Here is a 20,142-nt window from a genome sequence, read left to right as displayed (position 1 = left end):
ATGGAACGCCCTACCTAAAGCTGTAAAGGAATGTGAATCACTACCCACTTTCAAAACCACTCTCAAAGAACACCTATGGGAGACTGCAATTCGAAACTGGCCCCTGTGAATGTCCTAACCCAACCCCCTCCAATGTACAGTAAATTACTTAGTATGGTTTTGTCAATATTCCAATGTACAGTTTTGCTTGTTTGTACAGTGTTTTCCACCCCCCAGCCCCCTCCAATGTACAGTAAATTACCTAGTATGGTTGTCAATATTCCAATGTACAGTTTTGCTTGTACAGTTGTACAGTGTTTCCTCCCCCCAACCCCTCCTACCCAACCCCCCCCACCCAACCCCACCCAACCTCCTCCAATGTACAGTTTTTACGTCAAATGTATATACTCCCTTTTCTGGACTCTTTTTGTATCACAAACAGTACTGTATTTGCAAATCTGGTATGTTATAAATGTATAGATGTAGCAGTCCTGTCTATCTGTATGTCATGTACATTTACATTTTACATTGTATGTCATATATGTCCTGATGAATTGAAAATGGGGGACCCTGATGTAAACAAGACGAAAGTCTTTCTCTGGTTGCATCCCATTAACAATTGTGTGTATTGAGCTGTACTGTATTGTACCCATTCTGCAATCTGTTAATACAGTTTTCAATCAATCAATTCAATCAAGAGGGTCGAGGTTCGGTTTTTTAAGTAGTGGTTTAATGACGGCTGATTTAAAGGCCAAGGGCACCACGCCAGTAGACAAGGAGGTGTTGAAGATATTGAGTAGGGCAGGGTCTAGAGTTGGGAAGAGTTTTTTGATGAGAGTTGCTGGAAGAGGGTCAAATAGACAGGTTTAGCCGCGCCAACCAATTTAGAGAAGGCACTAAGTGAGACGTTTTCAAGGCAACATAGCGTATGGCTGGATTCAAAGTCAGGGGGAAAGCCCATCAGAGGTTGGGAGGGCCTCTGATTGTTGAGTAAGCCAACAATTTCATCTCTTATGAGATCAATTTTCTTGGTAAAGAATTTAATGAATTCGTTAGCCGAGAACGCATGGTTTAGGGCAGTTGGTTGTTTCTGAGTAAGTTTTGCAACTGTGTCAAACAGAAACTTTGAGTTGTTTTTGTTTTCGTTAATGAGCCTGGAAAAATATGAGGTTTTGGCAAGTGAGAGTGCCTTTTTGTAGTTACGTAAACTATCATTCCAGGCAAGGCGGAATACTTCGAGTTTGGTCGAACGCCATTTATGTTCAAGTTTGTGACATGCCTTTTTAAAGGAGCGAGTTTCCTCCGTAAACCAGGGAGTTTGTTTTTGCGGAGCACGTTTAATTTTAGGATTAAGGGGAGCGACAATGTCGAGCGTGCTACGAAGGGCGGCGTTAAGTTTGTCTGTAAAGAGATGAAGGGGGCCAGAGTAAGAGAGGAAGGGAGAGAGGGTGTCTGGTAGGCAGTTAACTAGAATTGGGACAGTTGAGGCGTTAATACGACGGCTCATGTAGGATTCTACACTGTCTGGGCGAGAAACCGTCAAATAAATTTTTTATTTGATGAGGTAGTGGTCTGAGAGAGCAGGAACATAGGGAGAAACGGTCAAATCTGACACAGTGAGACCGGGGGCTAGGACTAAGTCAAGGGTGTTCCCACCACTGTGAGTGGGTTGGTCAACGATTTGAATGAGACCGACAGAGTCAATGATGTCGGTAAAAGCCTTATTTAGGCGATCTAGAGTTTTGTTGGAATAAATGTTAAAATCACCAACAATTAAAATGTTATCTGAGCGCGTAACAAGCTCAGAGATGAAAGTGGAAAACTCATCTAGGAAGATAATCCCCCCCAGAAAAATCTACTTTGCATTTGATATATTGCAAATATTTCACTTTTTGTATGTTACAATCATTTGTGATGCCATCACACACACTGGCATTTAAAGGGTTAGAATTATAAAATGAATTGAATATGTGGTGGTTATTATCAGGGCTGAAGTTGAATAGAATATTTATGAAAGAAAAAGTGGTAAATTATTTCAACATATAATATTTTTATGGCGTTTTTGAAGAGGACAATTTAGTCCCCTAATGGTATTTTTTACAATCTGACATTACAAAAAAACTAAAAATCCATCTAAATCAGTGTTGTTGGTAATAATTGACATATGCTAGCCTGTTTTTTTTTGACAATAATTTGTGATGCCATCACGAACACTGGCATTTAAAGGGTACAAATTGGGCACCAGAATGCAGGAAATTAAGTCTTTGTAACAAAAAATCTCCCACCGCTTAAAAAGTGGCCTGACTGGGGCTATATTTTGCACTATATTTCCTGGCCTGAATGATTTCCCCAGTCCAGCCTCCAATGCTTATTAGTGTGTGTGCGTTTGAACGTTTGCATGTTTCAACCACCTATAATAGTGGGGGTCTCTGACACCGTTATTTCGGGGGTTGCAGCCTGAAAACGTTGGGAACCCCTGAATAGCTGATGCTTTTATCCAAAGCGACTTACAAGTTCTGTATGACAAGTCATCAGGAAGGGCACAACTCTATCAGCTGAGTAACAATGTTCATCAAAGTGTTGAGTGCTACAGTGTAGGTTAGTATATTAGGACAAGTGCATGACAGTAAGGTTAGTTAGGATTAGAAGAAATGCGTCTTTAGTCGACGGCAAAAGATTGGACGGGTTTCGGCTGTCCTAACTGGTGGGCAGTTCGTTCCACCATTGTGGGGCAAGGACTGAGAATAAGCATGACCCTCCCGGAGCTCGGATAGGAGTATTCTGAGACGGCCAGAAGATGCAGAGCGTAGGGGTCTTGAGGGTGTCTAGTTAGAGACCATTGACCGCAGGTAGGCGGGAGCGGTTCCATTTGCCGCATGGTATGCCAGGTCGAGGGCCTTGAAGCGTATTCGTGCGGCAATGGGGAGCCAGTGCAGCTCCCTAAGAAGTGGGGTGACATGGGCTGACTTTGGTAGGTTTGAGATCAGGCAGGCCGCTGCTTTCTGAATGAGTTGAGGTATTTGGCAAGAGGAAACATCAGGGATATCCTGACACAACTTGTATTTATTCTTACCCTGCCTACTCTTTTACACTGCCTATCAAATTCATGTGTCGGTTATTGCACTTTTTACTTCTTACTGATGACTATTTTTAAACTGAATCATTTTAAACTATTCTTATTATTTGCTATGCTCGCTCATGCCTGTATTTATTTTTTATTTTTTATTATGTCCGTCAAACCAGGTTAACTGTGTCCTGGCTGTTAGTAGAACCAGGTTAACTGTGTCCTGGCTGTAGCATTGTAGTAGAACCAGGTTAACTGTGTCCTGGCTGTTTGTAGAACCAGGTTAACTGTGTCCTGGCTGTAGCATTGTAGTAGAACCAGGTTAACTGTGTCCTGGCTGTTTGTAGAACCAGGTTAACTGTGTCCTGGCTGTAGCATTGTAGTAGAACCAGGTTAACTGTGTCCTGGCTGTTAGTAGAACCAGGTTAACTGTGTCCTGGCTGTAGCTGTTAGTAGAATCAGGTTAACTGTGTCCTGGCTGTAGAACCAGGTTAACTGTGTCCTGGCTGTAGCATTGTAGAACCAGGTTAACTGTGTCCTGGCTGTAGTAGAACCAGGTTAACTGTGTCCTGGCTGTTGTAGAACCAGGTTAACTGTGTCCTGGCTGTAGTAGAACCAGGTTAACTGTGTCCTGGCTGTTAGTAGAACCAGGTTAACTGTGTCCTGGCTGTAGCAGTTTGGTTTGTTAGAACAGACTGTAATCTTATGCTTATGGCAGATCAATCAGCATGGATTGTCTGTAAACTTTCACTTGCTTATGGCAGATCAATCAGCATGGATTGTCTGTAAACTTTATGCATTGTTGTCACTTGCCATATCTTGCTATGCTCGCTCATGCCTGTATATTTTATGTCCGTTCTATTTTATAATTTTTATTTTATTTTATTTTATTTTTATTTTACTATTTTTAAACTGAATCATTTTAAACTATTTTTACTATTTGTGTTACTGAAAACTGTAAGCGGAGAGCCTATTGGGATGCTAGATCCTAATGTGAAACACTGTGATTCTACCTGTCTATCTTTTTATGCTCGCTTATGCCTGTATTTTTTACTGTTGTGAAGCACTTTGAACTGCAACCTCTGTATGAAAAGTGCTATACAAATAAAGTTATTATTTGATGTGTCTTCACAAATGTATTTAGTTTGAAAGCAGATCCAGTTAATTTGTTTTAGGTTTGAGTGTGCTGTGTATCTTTGCCTTGCATGGAATGTTGAGGAGTGGGTACCATGATTACCTGCTGACTTGATGGAAGACATATTCTAAACATTCTGTGAAAAGTTGACAGATGGTCAAACTACACTGTGATGGACCAAGCAGCCAGAAGACGAGGACAGAGTGGTGCAGGCAAAAATAAGGGTTTTTATTTACCCAAACAAAGGGTTGACAAATACATAATTTCAAAACAGAATATAAATGGGCCCAAAAAATAGAAGGCAGAACAAAACAGACCTGAACTGAAGGGAAGCCAACTCACAAATGATAACTCAAGCTATAGGTCCTGGCCAGGCACATTAACATATTATGAAGGGTAATTAATACAATTCATATTTTACTAAATAATATCTTAAATTCAGATTAATCTAATAAACAATAAACATACAACATCTCTACTAAACTGAACAACCAATAATCTTAAGTAATAAAGAAATACATACAGTATAACAAACTAAATCACAAGACGATGAACCCCCCCCCCCCCCCTCCCCCTGACATCTCCCGCGACTTGGTGCAATCCACCACCCCCATCCGGCTATTTAGGATGGACCGGTTGCAGCTGCTCTGTTTGCCCGGAGGACGGAGTGGCTGCAGACTCGAAGAAACAAACAAATAATTCACGTGAGAACTAGAGCAGAACTAAACAATAAGGGTGAGGGAACAACTTAACTATGTGCGGCGCGCAGACGCAGCCGCCACACAGGGGTGTAGCTCCAGATTCTGGGCCCCATGAAAGAATGTATTTGTAGGCCCCCATTGAATGCGAGCGCGCGTAAGCGCGCGAGCGGATTTTATTTGTGCCATTTTTGTATTGATGAAAAACGCATAATATGGTTTTTACCTATACATTCGGATCAGCAGTTCAGCACCTGCACTGTTGGTGGGTGAGCCTAGTAAAGGATGTCGCATTGCGTTCATCTTCAATGAATGGACCAATGCAATAGTCTACCAAAGCCCTCCCTCTCTCTCTATATATCTCACACACACACACACACACACACATAGTATCAATGAGAGCATCAATAATACACCTGAGTGATGTCTAGTAAAAAACAAAAAAAAAAAAAACATTTTTTTGGGCCCCCCCCCCCAGTGCGGGGCCCTTGGAATCATCCTAAGCTACCCCCCCCCCCCCCAGCTACGCCCCTGCGCCACATACACCTAGTAAAAAATATTAGCTTAGAAAAACAAGTACCTTTGAGTCCGAAAAATATATTACACAGAATAATGTATAGTTGTTTATATTTCAGAAGTATTATAATATAATATTTGAACTTGGTCCTCAAAATGAATGGAAGTGAATGAGGAGCCTGACACCTGGGAGAAATGGTGGTGTTGACAGCAGATGACAGGGACAGCAGTGGTCACTAGTAGATGACTATAGACAGAGGTAAGACTGCTGATTTCTACTAAAGTGAAATATCCCTTTGAAACTGTTTCCAGGTCAGTGGGTCGTTGTAAGTGACCGTATCGTGATTACAGTAATAACCATTCTATCACATGCAAACTGATTAAATAATCTGGTGTAATAAAAAATAACACAAGGCCTTTAAAAAAGGTCCAAGTAGTTCTGAAGAATGTATCTGAATATACTACCAAAATAACACAGATTAGCCTTTAAACTCGAAAGATCTAATTTAACAACACCCAAAAACCAGAGCACAGCAGCAGTAGGATAGGTGTGATGGATAAGGAGGAGGAGGAGGAGGAAGGAGTCTTGTTGGAGACATTGTGAGGCAGAAATACATCGTACTCCGTCCAGGACTGGTTATAATCTTCACCATACTGTATCAGGTCATCATAATAATAATACATTTTATTTGGTGGAGCCTTTCACGACACCCAATGTCACTTTACAGATCATAAAAACAAAGCAAGTCAGTTAAAAGTCGAGGTTAAAAACAAAACAAACAACAGGAAGTATAAAACAGTGAAGTTAAAATAACAAAACAAACAAACAGCAGAGGGTATAGAACAGTGACACAGGTTATAGTGAATAATTATGCGAGTTTAAACAGATGGGTTTTCAGTTGTGATTTAAATGATGATAGGGAGTCGGACATGTGGGGGCAGGGAGTTCCAGAGTCTGGGAGCCGAGCAGCTGAAAGCTTGGGCACCCATGGTGCTGAGGCGTGAGCTGGAGATGGTCAGAAGTCCAGAGTAGAGGATGAGCGGTCTCAGCGGTGGGTGCGGGAGGGGGTGTATTCCTGGAGGAGGTCAGTGATGTAGATGGGGTCTAGATTGTGGAGGGCTTTGAAGCTGAGTAGGAGGTTTTTGAAGTCGATCCGGTAGTGCACAGGGAGCCAGTGTAATTGAATGAGGATGGGGTGATGTGGTCGGATGAGTTGGTGCCGGTGATGATCCTGGCAGCAGAGTTTTGGATAATTTGGAGTCTGTTGAGGAGTTTGGTGGGAAGGCCGGTGAGGAGAGCGTTGCAGTAGTCGATCCGGGATGTGACGAATGAGTGGACCATAGAAATGCACTATAAACAATACTTTGCGGCGTCGTTTCTTGCGCTAGCTTCTGTTAGCCAGCATTAGCCTTAATTAGCGTGAGCAAGTAAACTAACAGTGAACGTTTTTACATGAAATACAGCCCAAAAACCCTGCTGACAAACGTTTGCTTATTAAATACATTCTATACTATAATAATACAAACGTTTCATTGCCTCTCTGTGACGACAAAGTTGTTTAAATAAGGGGAGAAAAGTAGCTAAAACCAATGTATTTGGATGGGACAGGAAGTACCATTCGCAACCGGAAGTCAGCCGGAAGGGCGGATATGACGTCAGTGTCCGCGCTCTTTGTTTACTGAACGGACTAACTACTGCAGCTGCAGCGCTGAGGAGAAGCGTGAGCACTGAGCGTCCAGTGGACGACTAAAGGGACGAGGCTAATGGTAGCAAGCTACGTGTTGTTAATCTGAAAGTGGGTAGAAGTTGTTGTGCAGTCGGCTGTGATAATCGCAGTGTGCAAGGATTTAAATTATTTAGTATTCCAAGTGGATCTCATCCATTCAAAATAAATAGAAGAAGGCTGTGGCTTCAAGCCATAAAGAGAGCCGATTGGGGCAGTGATGGACCGAAGGGTTACGAGAGTTTGTGTGGAGCCCATTTCATATCCGGTAACTTGGTAAGTAACATTAATCTTGCACGCTGTTTTGCTAACGTTAGCTGTGATTCGAGCTATGTTACAACCAGAGCCGTATAATTAAGAGTTCCGCCACTCCGACCCACCTTCGTTGTTATCGTGGAACGCGGAAGTAAAGCGCCTCAGGGGTGGTCCGTAGTTCAAGTCTCAGCTCAACGCCATGCATTTTCATTGTTGCCGAGCGGCACTCGCTGGTAAGTTTACTTTACTTTTACTACTTTGTACATTTTAACGCATTAGCAGACCACTCATGGATTTAGTCAATATTGGTATTTTATGTAGCAAGCTTTAGTTAATGTTGATCGTAAGTTAATAGCTTGTTAGATTCTAAATGCAGTTAAGAACGTTACCATACTGACGTGACGTTGGCCTAATGTTATATTTACCAAATTATTTGCAGTTATTATATTGGTGTTCATTAGTTTATCATTGTTTATTAGATTTATTGTTAAAGTGAGCAACACGAGATAGACTGGTCTTCATATAAGGTACAGTAAGGTTATAATATAGACAATAACACATGACACTAGATAGACTGGTCTTCATATAAGGTACAGTAAGGTTATATAATATATAGACAATAACACATGACACTAGATAGACTGGTCTTCATATAAGGTACAGTAAGGTTATAATATATAGACAATAACACATGACACTAGATAAACTGGTCTTCATATAAGGTACAGTAAGGTTATAATATATAGACAATAACACATGACACTAGATAGACTGGTCTTCATATAAGGTACAGTAAGGTTACATAATATAATATATAGACAATAACACAGTGTCTGGCTCTCCTCTCGTGTCCCAGTCATTTGGAGTTGTGAGGTTGATTATTATTAGTAGTAATGTAGTTTGTATATTATTAGTAGATATGTAGGTTGTATATTATTAGTAGAAATGTACAGTCTCCTCCCCACCGTATGTATATTTCTCTCCCACCCACCCCCTCCTAATGTACAGTCCCCTCCCCATCATATGTATATACTCTGTCAGGATCTATGGGTAACAGTACTGTATATTTGAATACCGTTTATGTCACAAATGTATCAGTACTAAATACCTGTATGTCCCTATGCCATAAATGTCATGTATGTTGTCATAAATGTCAATATGAATTGAAAATGGGGGACCCTGATGTAAGGTACATTTTATTTATATAGTGCTTTTCCAGATTAAAATCACAAAGTGCTTTACAGGCAGTAAAAGGTTAATCAGAATAGAATAACCACACATGTTACATCACATACAAGATTGTAGAATACTTCAAAAAATAAATGAAGTAAAATACAATCACACATACACACGTTATACCACATACATGATCAATTAAAAGCCTCACTGTATAAAAAGGTTTTTAGACCTTGTTTAAAAGACTGCACACTAACAGCAGACCTGATTTCATAAGGTAGCTGACAGGGGAGGAAATTAGGCCACTTTACTCGCCAAATGCGAGTATTTTTTACGTTTGGCGAGTAATTCATGAAGAGCACTCGCCAGTCTGGCGAGTACTTGTAATTACAAAACAAACAAAAAAATCATTCTGCAATCTGCTGATTCGCTCACTGGCACAAGCCGAACTCTGACTCCCCCCTTGATTCCTCCCATTTGCGCCTCAATCCAACCATAACCAATGAACATCATCGTTGTACAGATGCGCTCTAAGCTCCTCGAATGAACACTCATTTTCTAGAAGATGCCGCCCATCTAGGGGAAGTGGACAGATCACTGCGCGCGGACCTACAGACTCCTGCCACCGGCTTGACAACGTAGACAAACTTAGACAAAAACACATCAGTGGATGAAAATGTAGTGTCGTCGCTTTCGGATATCAGTGCGGTCTGACATGGGGGCGAACAACAGCATGCGACGCGTCTCCTTCGAGTCGGATGAGAATGACAAGTCAACCAGGCACCAGCATTAGCCGGCTAGCTACCTAGCATGTAACAAGCTACCATAACGCGCGTTCAACATAGTGGACGACTATACTGAGCGGCTTTGCTTAAATGCAGCCGAGTGACATTTTATTATTACCGGGTTTCCCCCCATATCACCACTCGCCCATATGCCCTTCACAACGGTGATGTTGTCATACTTGGCATTCAGAATACACCTGCTGAACCCCTAGCGTTGTCGATTCGGTTCCAATGTATTGTCATCTTACAGCACAAGTACAGTACAACCAGAATACATTTGGCATACAACCAGAGTGCAAATGTAACAAGTCAAGTTGTTTTATTTAGCTATTACATTACAGTGAAATGCTTGGTTCTTTCACTGCCCAACTCAGTCCAACCTAGACCAGTCCAACCTAGTCCAGCCCAGCCCAGCATCTTTCACTGCCTAGTTCAGCCCAACCCAGTCCAGAATAGTTCCCTCTTTCATATTAATATGTGATATCCTAATATTTTGAAGAGTAGAGACAGTGTGATTAATACATGTTGTATGCTAATATTGTGAAGAGTAGAGACTGTTATTAATGTTTTATGCTAATAAATATTTTAAAGAGTAGAGACACGGTGTGATTTTTACTATGATTGAAAATCAATTTAGACAAAGACATACAAAGAAGTAATTATCACAATTAGCGATTTTTTTGGGCTGGTAAAAAATCAGTTTGTCTGGTAAAAAAAATCAGATACTCGCCAGTTGGCTGGTAAGCCAAAAAGTTAGTTTCCTCCCCTGGTAGCTGATTCCATAGCTTGGGTGCTACGAAGCCCGGTCACCCTTGGTTTTCAGTTTGGTCCGGGGGACGACAAGCTCTCCTTGGTCGGAGGAGCGGAGAGCCCTATTAGGGCAGTAAGGGGTTATAAGCTCAGCAATGTAGCTTGGGGCTTCACCCTTTAAAGCCTTGTAGGTGGTGAGCTCAATTTTAAAAATAAAAATGTAAACAAGACAAACGTCTTTCTCTGGTCTGCATCCCCTTAACAATTGTGTGTATTGAGCCGTACTGTATTGTACCCATTCTGCAACCTGTTAAATAAAGTTTTCATTAATTCCAGGAGCCATGCTGTTGTCTGGTAAGATGGAGGTCGTTGTTCCTGCTCCACCATGAATTTCAGGCCAGCACTTGTTGCAAAGAACCCGGACACATTGAACCTGTTGTGGAATATTTTAAATGAGTCAAACAGTGAAACTGTAGAAATTCAGATGAGTCAAATTGTATCAAAAATAGAATAGTTTATTATCTGTTTTTATGGCCATAGAAAGATTATGCACAAGATGTGTGTTGTTGTAGAGTGCATGAGCAACTCCATAACTCTATCTCCCTGTTTTGTTTTCTAGGATAAATTACCACTATAATGAGGTGCATGTGTCCAGTCTGAGGTGAGCAGCAGTCGTGACAGAAAGGCCCTAGCACTACAAACAACAGGATTGGAAGACTGGACCTCTACATGGACATATTATAGGCCTATAATAATAAAAAATGTGTGGAATGCAATTGCTTGCCTTGTATTTTTTCTACTGTTGACCAAACTTCTTTCTTGGCTTAATTGAGTAGTATCAATGGTTACAGTATGAAATGTAAATGCTAAGAAATGCAGAGTAAACAGCTTGATATGATATTCACTGCATTTTCACATGTGCATGTATGAATGTCTTATATAGCATTAGGATGTGTAGAAGCACAAGTCTCTCTGCCACTCCCCTGAAATGCTATTATATATATTGAATATAAATAGCCCACATATAATGTGGGCTGATTAATACAATGATGCTTGATTGATTGTGTAACAACTGGTGATATGGCTAATGTAAAATAAGTCAGCTAGCACAGCTAGCATTTAACGTTCGAAATTGCCGTCATCGCCTAGTGATATAATGTAAATATTAAAGTAGCAGATATGTAAATGATATATCGCAACAGTGATCAATGCACATTGTATTAATAAGTACCAAAAATTGCTGTAACAGTAGTAGCAGAGCCGTATAATTAGTTCTGCCGTTCTGTACCGTTGAAATCAAGTTGACAGGAAGTCAAATTGGAACTACCGGTAGCTACGTGAGCCACGTGATATCCTGTCGGCGAGATCAAAGCGTGTCGTAACTCTTATTAAAGGGCTCTGGTTACAACTAATCATGATGTCCAGTCAAATCAAAGAAATATTTTGTCTGTTCAGGAAAACCGTCAATAGACTGTGACAGCCCTGATTTCGTCCCCTCAATATTTAACAGATTGCAGAATGGGTACAATACAGTACGGCTCAATACACACAATTGTTAAGGGGATGCAGACCAGAGAAATACGTTTGGCTTGTTTACATCAGGGTCCCCCATTTTCAATTCATATAGACATTTATGGTATAGGGACATATAGGTATTTAGTACTGATACATTTGTGACATAAACGGTATTCAAATATACAGTACTGTTACCCCTAGATCCTGACAGATATACATATGATGGGGAGGGGACTGTACATTAGGAGGGGTGGGTGGGTGGGTGGGAGAGAAATATACATACGGCGGGGAGGGAATATATACATGCGGTGGGGAGGAGACTGTCTATTAGGAGGTGGTGGGGGGTTTGGACATTTACCGTGGCCAGTTTCGAATTGCAGCCTCCCGTAGGTGCTCTTTAAGAGTGGTTTTGAATGTGGGTAGGGATTCACATTCCTTTACAGCTTTGGGTAGGGCGTTCCACATTGATGTGGCATAATTGCGAAACGTTTAGTCCCTTGCTTGAGCCGATTCTGGGTTTAACATGATTTGTTGAGCTTCCTCTGGTGTAGTGGTTGTGGTATTCTTGTAGACCAGGCCCATTGCAAGTTGCTGTTCTCTGTCGTCTACTCTAAGTCATCCTAGGTTGTCAAGTTACACTCAATTCATAATGAATAGTCAATCATTTCATAATTCCTTGCGTACGGTACTACGGTCACACTGACATTTTCATTCTAAGATGCAGCTCCTAGTCATGATGTCCAGTCAAATCAAAGTAATATTTTGTCTTTTCAGGAAAACCGTCAATAGACTGTGACATCCCTGATTTCGTCCCCTCAATATTTCCCCATGATCGAGGCACAGTCGAGAAACGTGAAAGCCTACAAGCAAGGTAACATTATGTAACTAGCTAAGTATTATGCAAAGTGTTTGGTTTTGTTAATCGTGTAGCTAACTCTAGCTAAATGCATTAGCTAGCAACCCAGTCAGCTGTCCGACTGGATACTCTTGTAACGTTAACTTGCAATAACTATTTATTGTGTACAGATGGGGAACAAAATTTACTTTTTGGCTTACCAGCCAAGGTGGCTGGTAGATTAAAAAAAACTACCAGCCAGGCCGCCTATTGCTTATTAACAGCGGAGCAGTGCTGCCGTTGCTTCCGCGTTTTCCCTGATTGGCTGCGACACGCCCCGCGGCAGGCGCGGAGCGGAGCGGCAGAGCTTGCGGCATTATGTAACCGCCCTAATCCGCCATGATTTTCATTCGAAGCTCAGCTCACCTGGCAGCGCAGCGGTCCTGCGGTCCGTTGTTGACAAGTTCGAATCCCATAAAAAAAATTTTAACATGTATTCTTTCGCCGGTTAAGGTTAGGCATGGTTATGGTTAAGGTTAGGCATTGTTTCGGAGTTGGTTAAGGTTAGAACGGTTACGTTTAGGAGCTGTTAAGGAGCTGGTTAAGGTTAGAGTTTGTCTTAGAGAATGGCAATATTCTTTCTATGGTTAAGGTTAGGCATGGTTAAGGTTAGGCATTGTTTCGGAGTTGGTTAAGGTTAGAACGGTTAAGTTTAGGCGCTGTTAAGGAGCTGGTTAAGGTTAGCGTTTGTCTTAGAGAATGGCAATAGACAGCCTATTTCCGCATTGCCGCTCTCTCGCGCTGCCGCGGTCACATGGTCAAATTGTCACATTCTTGCACTCTTCCGCTGTTAAAAAGCAACACGCAGCCAGGCCGATTTTTTACCAGCCACAAATTAGAAATAGCTTTTTAGTATATCGCCATGTGTAATAATTATTATTACTATATACAGGGCTCTACGCTAACCTTTTTCCCAGGGAGCACATGTGCTCCTAAATAAAAATTAATTAGGAGCACACAAGGAAATTTAGGAGCACAGTGAAAATGTTTCATGTAACAGAGTTTATTAACAAACTATTTATTACATGCATATTATACTGTGCGTGTGCATACTAAGGGACAAACATCTGTGCAAATAGCACATACCACCAAAGTCACACATTGGCCCATGCCTACTAGACGCAAAGGATATCGGTTGTCAAGCTGCTTTTGTATGTTGTAGTGTTGTCACGATACCAACATTTTGACTTTGATACAGATAGGAAAGGTAATGGAATATATTATTAGATGACAACATGGAAAATTCATTATACAATTATTTAATTCATTCTAATTTAAACGCTATTGAATAATAGTTAATTAATACAATTATTCTGGTATAGCTACTGAGCTATATACTATAGCTACTGTCCATCAATATCTTCCTTTTGAATGAAATAGGTTCAGGAGAGATGTAGAGAGAGGGAGAGGGAGAGAGCCACACACACACACACACACACACACACACACACACACACACACAGAGCCCTTCCCTCACTATGCCTTTGAGCGTTCCCAGTGATTAGCGTCAGCAGGTTAGCTTAGTTGGAGTACTCAGTACTCAGTAGGCAGATAACATTACAGTAGTTAATGTTTTAGCGCGACGTGGGTATACAGGACTGGCGAGGATGCAAAGCATGTTCGACAATTGGAACCGCTGCTCACATTTTCGTTGCACATAGAAGCAGACTCGATGAGTTGTTACAGAGCTGGTCCACGCTGCTCCGTGACTATTATGAAATGACAATTGCGCAGTTGACACGCCCATTACGCAAGACGATTACTCGCACACTGTGCTCCTAAATGATTTTTCCGGTTCGCACAAATCTATTTGTAGAGGCAAATGCGAGTGAAATGCTTGCACTGTATAGCCCTGATAGAATACTCTAATATGCTCATATGCTCCCAATTATTTTTACACGCCAGAGTGGCTGAGTAGCCTCTGTAATTTACCAGCCAAAGAGGAAATCTACACACCATTGGCGTTTGGCGGGTGCTTATTTTGTTCCCTGTGTACAGATCATTGAAATCTCAATTGACCTCTACTGTGGTTTCAGATATGCAAGAAGGAGACACAGTGAAGCAAAGTTCTGTCACCAATGCAAGTTGTGGCACCGAGGTTGATGTCCCCCCTGAAGCCTCTGGTACACAAACCCTTTCTTGATCTATAACTTTGAAACATCATCCTTCCTTTTGGTGTGCGATATTGTGTGCGTGTGCAAGCATGCAGTATGTCACCTATAATCCATACATAATGTCACCTTTTTACCCCTTACTGCATGAATAGGTGGAGGGTCACATCCTTTTCCAAGTATGTAAAGTCCTATTTGTACCCAGTTTTCCCCCTGAACCCACAGGGGCTAACTGGCACTCTGTCTCCACATACACATACTGGCTAGTAAAGGCAAAAAGGTGACATTTCATAATTGGAGAGGGCACTGTATGTTTTCTATTATGTGTAAACAAGTTATTATTCAATCTATGAAATGTTTGCTTATGCTGTGTTGCAGATGAAAATAATGAAGTTGTTCCAAAGAAGGATGTATTTTGTGGATCATTGTGCTGGAAGGTCTATTGTTATCCCAGCCTGACCTCCCTGGGAGGGGGTGGGATTATTCCTTTTTAAATGTCTTTAAAATAAACCATATTTCAGTCTAGGCATGGGATCTATTTCATGCCAATGGGGTGTAACTGATGTTGAAATAGACCCCATGCCTAAACTGAAATAATAGCTGGTGATATTTTTTAAATTATTTGTTTTGCATCTACAAGTCCTGGAGGACCTTATAGACGGCATCATGAACACCCGTACTTACCAAGACATTAAAACATTATAATAATCCGCCCCCTCCCAAGGAGGTCAGGCTGAGATAAAAATGGACCTTCCAGCACAATGATCATAAATAAATACATCCAAATCAACAAAGAAGATGTTCTAAACTGGCAATCAATCTCCAGACCTAAGTGATGATAACTGACTAATGGGATTATTATGTGTTACCTGCTTTTATACTCCGGAACAGCTGTTTTGATTCTGAAATAATCAGAATCACTACAGTTTAACACAGGTGGACTCCATTTAAGACTATCAGATCTTGGTAGTGGATCTTGAACCCCACTGTACATGTGTAAAGTTGGGTCCAGTCATGCGTAAACTATTTCAAGGGGATAGAAATAACTACCTGATATGTTTTGGGGTGGCAGGGCTTTCTTGTGGTGTCGCTTTGGTCGGCTGAAGTTAATGTCCCCAAGTTTTTGGGGCTCAACTTCTTCCCTGGACATGTCTTTCCAAAACAAAAACAAAAAACAACACAATCCCCCATTCCCTCACCCCTCCCCCCCACTACTATAACTTCTCCTATCCGGAGATTAAGCTGCATCCCACCTGGTCGTCTGCAAACTAAAACGCAAACAGCCAGGTAAAAAGCAGACTTCCTTCTCAGTGGCTACACGCCACACTCCCACAACAAATTAATAATTAAATGCCTCTTAAAAGGTAGAAGAAAATAATAATAATAACAATAATAATAATTATCATCATTGTTAAACCGTAGGGGTTTAATTAAGTTTAAACAAAGAGTCCTAGAACAGGATCAGTAGTAATGTTAATGTTAAGATAAAGATACATAAACATATATGCACAATACACACACACACCTACAACTGAATGATAGCAGAATGATAACAAATGGGCAGCACATCCTGCAAACTGGGGAGGGCGCAACATTGACTATTAATTAGTCTGTTATTTCTTAAAGTATGCTCTTAAAACTCAGAGCAGAGGGTACCTGCCAATGTACAGTTTCCTCCCCCTCAAATGTATGTATTCTCCTGTATGTCATAAATGTATGGTTGCCACAGCACTATATATCTGTATGTAACAAATGTTATGAATTAAGATTGAAAAAGAAAAATGAAAAAGAAAAAGGGGGGCCCTGATGTAAACAAGACCACAGTCTTTATCTGTTCTGCATCCCCTCAACAACCATTGGGCCATACTGCATTGTACCCACTCTGCAATCCGTCAGCAAAACCTCCAACCAATCAATCAAACCTTTGCCTGCAGCCTGGGGTGTAGTGCAATTAGTTTGCCGCACCGGGTGGGGGCGATGTGCATGAGTTCGTCCGCCATCACAGCGAGTTCAGAGTTCAACATGTAGATGAGCAGATAGTGACGCGTCTGGTCGCCTACGCCATAGATATATATATATTCTGTCTGGATGTTTCCATTTATTCTTATAATGGATATGATCCAGTGGCGGCTGGTCCATAGAGGGCGTTAGGTTTGATGAACATTGTTACTCAGCTGATAGAGTTGTACCCTTCCTGATGACTTGTCGTACAGAACTTGTAAGTCGCTTTGGATAAAAGCGTCAGCTAAATGTAAATGTATGTTGCCGCACCCCCTGGTGGAATATAATAATCTATGCACTGATTAGGGCTGACCTTCGAGGCCGAGATTTGACTTTAATTCGAAGCTTCGAGATAAAAAAAACAATAAAAATGTATTATAATTTTTATTTGAAATGTTTTCTCTTATGTTGTGGGACTTGTACAGCACTTTGGTCAACTTTGTTGTTTTTAAATGTGCTCTACAAATAAAGTGGATTGGATTAATTAATTAAATTAATGAGTCGGGAGCTGTGCTGCCTGGGCGGCTGCTCTCCGTTACACAGCCAATGACATTACATTACATAATTATGTTGCAACCTTCGTGTATAAAGCAACAATTATATAAATATTTATATGTAGTTAATAGAGACAAAGGCAGAATTCAACTTAATTAAGCACGTTTTATTAAGACATGTTTGTATATGGGTCGGGACACTGCTGCTGACTGGGTGTCTTATCAAACACAGGTAAAACAAAAAAATACTATAGAGAATTGTCAGTGCTGTAAAGTTTAAACCTTTTTAAATCTTAGACAAACTAAACACTTTGCTTTTATGAAATATTGTAAGCCATCATTTGAGGCTTTATAAATATATTCAACACGGAGGAGTTAATGAGGAATCTCCATGTGCTTGTTGTAGTTAACAAAGAGAGGCAGAGTTAATGAGGCTTATGATGTCTGTTGCATTGGAGGCGCAAGATTTTGCAGATAAAAAAAAAAAAATTATTATTATTATTTTTGTAATATTCAAATTTTATCTAACCATTTGAATCCCGTGCCCATCGAACGAAGCTTCGAAGTATTTAAGACAGCCCTAGCACTGGTGCGTTAGAAGGTGTGTTGACTGATGACGACATCAATGATTGTCGCAGCGACTCGAGACGAGACAGGATTTCAGTTGTTTTGTCGTCGTCGGAAATTTATAATAATCACAAGAAACATCCAGACAGTGTTGGATCTAACAAAATGCATTTATATGGACACATTTATGGCAAATTCAAGCCCGGACCACAACGCTTCTCTCCAACTCATAGTGACATTCAGTTCTACCACAGCAAAAAAGTTAATCTCTAATAGCCCGTCGGGTTTAACACATTTGGGTGCCACGCCCCTTTGCCCAGATAACCCCTTGAGTGCCAGCGCTTTAGTCAATGGGATGTCAGGGATATTTGCGAACTCTTAAACTATATCTTAAATTATGGCTATGGGTCTAAAACACCCCTCACTTATCAATGACTTGCTTGCAGTCAACATGTACAAAACGGATTGTTTTTTCATTGGTACATTTCCGTTTTATACCGTTTTGAATACGAGTATAGTTTCGGAGAGTTCTAGTAATTTCAGAGAAATTCCGCGATAATAGCCCTTTAGTGGAATACACAAAACACGTTGTAATTTTTCGGCTGATTTATTAATCGTTTTCAAATAAACGCTAGATTATCGATAGTATATGTGTACTTATGCACGCTAGAGAAGCGGGCTGAAAAATCTATTATCCATGCCGTGCTCAGCGCTAACGTTACGCACGCACACACACACAGACACACGTTGTGGTTGCTGTGAAAAAAACATCTGATTACCCCAAAACTGGTAACATAGAGTCCTTACCTCAGATCAGATGTTCTGCAAAAAGATTAATCCAATTCCTGATCGCCATTCCAAATATCGATCGCGTTTATTGATCCAACGTTATACTCCGAAACAGATAATCGACGCTTCTTCCAGTCCCCTCAGTCAATGCAATAGTATCCAGATGCATGCCCCAGAAGTAAAACGTGGACAGAGTTATTTTTTCGATGCACTTTTTCAGCCAATCCAATCCAATGATGTGCAATACCATCCGGGAGACGATAGGGGCGGTATTTGCCCTTTTCGAGCTCAGAGCCATTCACAATGATAACGTCAGGCTGGATGGATGAAAAATTAATGGATACCGCTAATAAAAAGAAATAACGATTAAATAACAAGAAATCTCGTCATTGGCACTCAACGCATGGCGTATTAGGACGAGAAATCTCATCGTTGGCACTCAAAGTGTTAAGAGATTAACACTTTCAGTGCCAGCAGGGGGCGCACGATTTAGTGCTTGAATGCCCACGATCCACTTCAATGTTAGCGTTAATAACGCCTAATCTATGTTTTAAATTATGGCTATGTGTCTAATCTGCCCGTCGCTTATCAATGACTCGTTTTCCAGTCAACATTGTCCAAGCGGATTGTTTTTTTATCTGTTAATTTTCATTTTATAGCATTTTGAAAAGCCCTCGTTTTCAAGGAAAATATAAATATTCCATGATAATCGCCCTTTACTGGAATATTCTAGAACGTTGTCATTTTTCGGCCTATTTATGAATCGTTTTCAAATAAACGCTAGATTATCGATAGTATATGTGTACGTATGCACGCTATATAGGCGATCTGAAAAATCGATTCTCTGATTTCCTCAAAGCCATTGCGCACACACACACACATAGGGCGAACGCTGAGATCTCAGCGAATACAACTCTTATTATCCCAAGACTTGTAAAATAGATTCCTTACCTCAGATCAGATGTTCTCCAAAAAGATCATTCCAATTCCTGATCGCCATTCCAAAAATCGATCGCTTTTATTGATCCAACGCTACATACTGTAAACACATATTCCACGCTGTTCTGATGGTCCACAATGAATCTGATTGGCTCGGGTTACCTGAGAAGTAAAATGTGGATTCCGGATTTTTCTTTTCTCATTCATTTTCATTGAGTCCATTCCAAAAGGGTGCATTACCATCTGGGAGACGATAGGGGGCGGTTTTTTCACATCTGAGCTCCTGATGGGGCTGGTTTACCAACGGGAGACTCGGTTGATGAAATATGAATTCAGATTGCTAATAAAAAAAACACACGCTAATTGTCGTGGTGGGCATTCAGGCGTCGGGCTGATAACACGTGTTATCACGTGGTGGGCACTGAAAGTGTTAATTAAACTTGACAGAAATAATAATTGCATGTATATCGATAATTATCGACATCGAGTGATATGAAAATTATTTTATTTTATCGTGATAACGTTTTTGGCCATATCGCCCAGCCCTAACTATCTACAAAACCTTCTGTTTAATCATAGTAAATAGTCATAAAATAGTAACGTTAACTCAATGGACCCCACGCAGTTGAGCATCGTTTGTACTTACCCCGCCAAGCTCTAAGAGATAGGAATAAGTGGCAGTGTTTGCAGGGCTATAACTATATTCTATATCAGGGGTTCCCAAAGTGGGGGTCGCGACCCTCCCGGGG

The 20,142-nt window shown here is 40.9% G+C and overlaps 1 long non-coding RNA gene across 1 annotated transcript; it reads left to right on the top strand.

Moving 5' to 3' along the window:
• The first annotated feature begins 7,111 nt into the window (after positions 1 to 7,111).
• On the top strand, positions 7,112 to 14,861 carry LOC311246141. The gene is made up of 3 exons (XR_014620779.1): positions 7,112 to 7,392; positions 12,372 to 12,468; positions 14,529 to 14,861. It is a non-coding gene; the product is annotated as an uncharacterized lncRNA (long non-coding RNA).
• Positions 14,862 to 20,142: the final 5,281 nt, after the last annotated feature.

Source organism: Notolepis coatsorum (assembly GCF_963971535.1).
Source record: "Notolepis coatsorum genome assembly, chromosome: 19".
NCBI classification, from domain to species: domain Eukaryota; kingdom Metazoa; phylum Chordata; class Actinopteri; order Aulopiformes; family Paralepididae; genus Notolepis; species Notolepis coatsorum.
This window is presented reverse-complemented; position numbering and strand designations above follow the sequence as displayed.